Here is a 5,627-nt window from a genome sequence, read left to right on the forward strand (position 1 = left end):
CAAGTGTCCCTCAGCGTTTCTACTCCAGAAGGGCTGAGAACAGCAGCACATCCATCATCATCAGCATTCAGTCCATCAACGCATCCAGTTCAGCCAACGCATCTGTCTCCTCAGCGTTTCCTTCCCAGGTAACAGGAGAGCATCTGCGTTTACAGCATCACATCAGCATTGCTTCAGTCCCAAAGCCATCCCTTCAGCGTTTCCTTCCCAGGAGACAAGGGAAAGACAGTGGGACAGAAGTTCATTCAGCATATCAGTATATTCAGCATATAGGCAGCATATTCAGCATCATAGATCTATTCAGATCTCATTGTAACCGCATTCATCATCTAATATAGCTGCATTGCATTGACACATATTTGTCTATCTCTTAAACATCATTAAGTGCAGTTTAGTTAGACTAAGGTTGTGTTTACTACGGTTGAAGACCTCACATGTCACACAATGTTACGTGCACACCATTCAGGTGTACAGTGACATGGCATCATTTTAGCATCATAAACATCATCAGGCATTTTATGGTCATTTAAATGAATGTTTTCAACATGTACCACATGGTATGGGTTGGATTCAGCATTGTAGCATCACATTAGTCGTCTAGACAAGCATTTGGGGCTTGTGGAGGCAGCCGACAGCATGTATACATCAGCCGACCAGCGTTTGTACACTTTTATGACAGTCGTGGGCTTTTTGCATCTGGCCGACTGCAGCCAAAGCTGGCCGACCAACACATGTTCCCTCATATAAATAGAAGCGCCTCATCACATCTCAGATCCCAGCATTCAACAAAGTGTTCTCCAGCGTTTCTCCTCCAGGAAGCCTTGGGAGCAGCATATTCAGCAACGCATCAGCATTCAGTCCATCATATTCCGCATTCAGTCCATCATATTCAGCAAACGCATCTATCTCCTCAACGTTTCCTTCCCAGGTAACAGGAGAGCATTTGCGTTTCATCATCAGATCAGCATCACATCCGTTCCAAAGCCATCCCTTCAGCGTTTCCTTCCCAGGAAACAAGGGAAAGACAGTGGGACAGCAGTTCATTCAGCATATCAGTATATTCAGCATCATAGATCTATTCAGATCTCATTGTAACCGCATTCATCATCTAATATAGCTGCATTGCATTGACACATATTTCTCTATCTCTTAAACATCATGAAGTGCAGTTTAGTTAGACTAAGGTTGTGTTTACTACGGTCGAAGACCTCACATGTCACATTGGTATCAGAGCGTTACAGGGTAACCAGCCTTAGAGCATGTTCATTCCATCAGTCATTCAGTCAGACATCATGTTAATCGCTTCCGCACAGTTAAACCTAGTTCTCAAAATCTTGCAAGCCACCCTTAGGGATTTTCCCTTAGGTATGCATTAGTAACCCATCCATCTGCATTCTTGCACAGCATATAGGGTTGCACATGGCTTGCGTAGCAGACATCTTAGCAGTCAGCCTTGCACCTGCAAGGCATACATGTTTACCCATGAACTCTCTGGGGAAGAATGACATCCATCATCAAAGGAGGACATAAGTTTTGGGCTTCAACTGGCAGCAGCAGGGGGTTTCTCTTCCACAGAAGACGGAAGTTTGCTCCAACATCGCCTGAGGAGGTTCAGAGCTTCAGGAACGACGGAGATGGTAGGTGAAAGGTTTCCACAGGCAGGTCAGGGGTGACTCAGGTATTTCCACGCAGTTTAGCAGCATTTGCCATTCAGTTCCCGCAGTACATAGAGTCTTGGCTCAAAGGATTTCACTCCTACAGACGACCTCAGTCTCGGTAGCAGAAGACAGAAGGGGCAGTGGTTCGGAGGAGAAGGATCCCCAGAGGAGTTGAAGGTTGCCAGGTATACCACCCAGCAACAGTTTAGCAGCGGGGAATGTCACGTGCACACCATTCAGGTGTACAGTGACATGGCATCATTTTAGCATCATAAGCATCATTAGGATTTATCAGGCATTTAATCAGGATATTCATCCAGGCATATATCAGTATGAGCACCATATGGGGGTGTTTTCTCACCAACATCAGCACATGAGTCATTAAGAGCATTTAGGGCATTTATTGCTTCAGGTCAGGACCTGTTATGACCAGCCGACAGGTTATTTACAGTAGCCGACAGCAACATCTGGAGCATTTATGAGTCGTGGAAGAAATATATAGGCAGCCGACTGCCGTATACTGGCCGACCTGTAGTAGAGCTTCATATATAAAGCAACGCATCATTTCAGCATAGGATATCTGGATCTCTTCAGCGTTTGAGTGGATGAAGGGGCATCTGACATCAGCGTTTCAGCCCTTCACCGCATACAGTCTAGCATCTCATCCAGTTGAGCATTCAGCCAAGTGTCCCTCAGCGTTTCTACTCCAGAAGGGCTGAGAACAACAGCACATCCATCATCATCAGCATTCAGTCCATCAACGCATCCAGTTCAGCCAACGCATCTATCTCCTCAGCGTTTCCTTCCCAGGTAACAGGAGAGCATCTGTGTTTACAGCATCACATCAGCATTGCTTCAGTCCCAAAGCCATCCCTTCAGCGTTTCCTTCCCAGGAGACAAGGGAAAGACAGTGGGACAGAAGTTCATTCAGCATATCAGTATATTCAGCATATAGGCAGCATATTCAGCATCATAGATCTATTCAGATCTCATTGTAACCGCATTCATCATCTAATATAGCTGCATTGCATTGACACATATTTGTCTATCTCTTAAACATCATTAAGTGCAGTTTAGTTAGACTAAGGTTGTGTTTACTACGGTCGAAGACCTCACATGTCACATCTATGTTCCAGAAAAAGCCAAGAACATAAGGCCGGACTATGTTCTGTTTGACACATCGATGCCGTTGTATGCAAGGTCGAAGTTCCCTCTCCCTGTATTTTGAGGTGATGCTGCACATACTGAACATTTCTTGTCTGTACAGTTTCCAAAAAAGTATGCAGGCCCAGGGGGGTGGGGGGCACTTCGCTATGTGCTCTTGCCCAAGGCTCATCTATTCACATGATAGCATAATGGTGGTGATCATGAGCTCATGTGACCATGACATTCCATTGGTAATACCCCATAAGCCTCAAATCAGAAAGAGGGTGGGAGCTCATGCCTGGAGGGCAGCAGTGCCTTGAATGGAGCAAAAACTTGCTCGAAATCTGCAAATCATCACTTAGAGCTATGAGGTCCATTTGGAGGGCACCTCCCCCACCCTCCACATCCTCTACATCAGCTTGTCTTTGGGGTTGCATTCTTACCACATACCATAACCAGCAAGCAAGACACGTTTGCTTAAGAATAAAAGCACACGTCGTGACTGTGAGTTCACATGTTCATGGCATCTGGCAATAGAATACATGGCACATAAGAAGCCACATCAAGTTTCATCATCCCAGCTAGCACATCTATGTTCCAGAAAAAGGCAAGAACATAAGGCTGGACTATGTTCTGTTTGACACATCGATACTGTCGCAAACGGCCTCACAGCCATATTGAAGGTAGAAGTGCCCTCTCCCTCTAGTTTGAGGTGGTGCTACACATACTGAACATTTATTGTCTGTACACTTCCCAAAAAAAACGTGCAGGCCCATGTGGGACCCACCAGGGCTGCCGCGCGAAGGGGGGGGTTTCACTATGCAACAGGCAAGGCCCTCTGAAAAGTATCTTGAGCCTTCATGGAGCAGCATACCATGCTAGAAGCCAGGAGCTCTGATCTAGCACACAAAGCCAGGAGCTGTAGCAATTCGGGCAGGATGAGCTTTGGCGGTAGCATTTTCTACCCATAGGGATGCAGACTCTCGACGTGATCTTGGCATCCTCATCATAACCGTAATCTGCGTCATCAACAACTGGCTGTATTGGTAATCCAGGTCGTAGAGGAGCCACAACAATGAGGACATGAGGACAAGCGATGGCGTGCACCATGTCACCACAATGTTGCTGGTAGCATTTCCTACTCCTGCGCACACCCGTTTTTCTAGTAATCTTGGGAGCACTGTCATGTGCGTCATCAACAGAGTTACCAACTGTGATACAGCTCCATTCTTCAAGTTGACATTGATCATGGGCTCGGTGTTGAAGAGAAGCCATGGATGAGACAAGATCTCATCTGGGGTAAGCCTGGAGTCGGGGTCTTTGCAGAGGATGCCCGGGGCATCATAGGGAAGGCCATCAATAAAAGGTAATGTAGAGGTAAGAAGCAGGTGAAGGACGACGCCCAAACTCCAAGCATCAGCGCGATGGTCGTAATTGCCCCGGATAACCTCAGGAGCCTGGTAACGGGAGGTTCCGACTAGATCGTGAAGCATCTCTTCAGGGGCGATGGTGGCAGCCAAGCCGACTAGAAATACATCCTCATGATCGGCGGCCTCCTCCACTCGATGCAAGAGGATGTTTCCCGGTTTCACGTCCCTGTGGATGATGCGACGGGAGTGGCAAGCGGCAAGTGTGCGAGCAAGGCTAGCCACTATGGGAGCGGCCTCGCGGTCATCAAGCTTGAATTGCGGGGGATGAGAATAAGCTTACCAAGCAGGTCTCCTGCGTTGCAGAAGGGGGCGAGGAGATGGAAGCAACCGTCATCGCCCTCGACGGTGGAAACCAGGGGTAGGACGCCGGGTATGCCGCTGAGGTGTGGAGTACCTCCGCTTCCCATCGAAGCTGCGCGTCTTGGGATACCTCTGCACTTAGTTTTCTTTTCCTGGATTCATCAGCGAAACCCGTAGCCTCTAATTTCCTCCTTTTGCTAGCTATGCTCTGTTCTTTCTGCTCTGAGACTGATTGCTGCGGCGAGCGAGTACGATAATGAGAGAGGATAATCCTACAAGCGAGATGGATGCCGCGGGGCTGATCGCTACACAGAAGAACTAGCCCCTGCCCACCTTTGCCGAGCTCGCGGAGCGTTTCAAGACCCAATTGCCTCTTCAGCACGGAGCAACAAGAGCACAAATCACTCTCTGTAATGCTAGCCATATAAACTTCTTCTTCTTCTCCTACCTGCAAGCTCTCTGATTTCTTCTTCTTCTGTTGAACCAAACACTGCTCGATGTTGCTGAATTTCTTCTTCTGATTTTGCTTTTTGACTTGAGAGTAAAAAGCCGCTAAAAGGGTCAAAAGCAAATGTTCCAAAACAGCAAAATGAACCTTTGTGATCTACTTAATTAGATGCCAAAGTGAACCTTTGTAATCTACTTAATGAGATGCCAAAGTGAACCTTCGTGCGAAAAGTTTGTCCCAATTTGTCCTAATGCCGGTTAGAAATCCAAAATGGCTGGCTGGTTTATATTGAAATTAGGATAAATCAAAGCAGACTAAACATATGGGAAAGTAGTGTTAAAATCATTAAGAAGTTAAGGCTTTTTTAGACGTGAAAGATTATGTGAAAAGGAAATGTGCAAATCTTAATTAATTAGCCATGTGCTTTGGAAAATAGCATGCCATTAAGGCTTTTTTAAACGCGAAAGATTATGTAAAAAGGAAATGTGCAAATCTTAATTAATTAGCCATGTGCTTTGGAAAATAGCATGCCATCCGCAAGTGTTTGATTATAGCCTAATGTATTCACACACAACACCTTGGCTTTTTTTTTGAGACCAATACTATTTATTTATATTAACTGTTCCAAATCTGACATACACCAAA

The 5,627-nt window shown here is 46.2% G+C and overlaps 1 pseudogene; it reads right to left on the bottom strand.

The window, feature by feature from the left end:
• Window positions 1–2,617: 2,617 nt before the first annotated feature.
• Window positions 2,618–5,041, bottom strand: LOC147622873 (calcium-dependent protein kinase 34-like; annotated as a pseudogene).
• Between the last annotated feature and the right edge of the window lie 586 nt (window positions 5,042–5,627).

The sequence above is a fragment of the Cibotium barometz genome, chromosome 28, assembly GCF_041138505.1.
Source record: "Cibotium barometz isolate CiBa-2024 chromosome 28, ASM4113850v1, whole genome shotgun sequence".
NCBI classification, from domain to species: domain Eukaryota; kingdom Viridiplantae; phylum Streptophyta; class Polypodiopsida; order Cyatheales; family Cibotiaceae; genus Cibotium; species Cibotium barometz.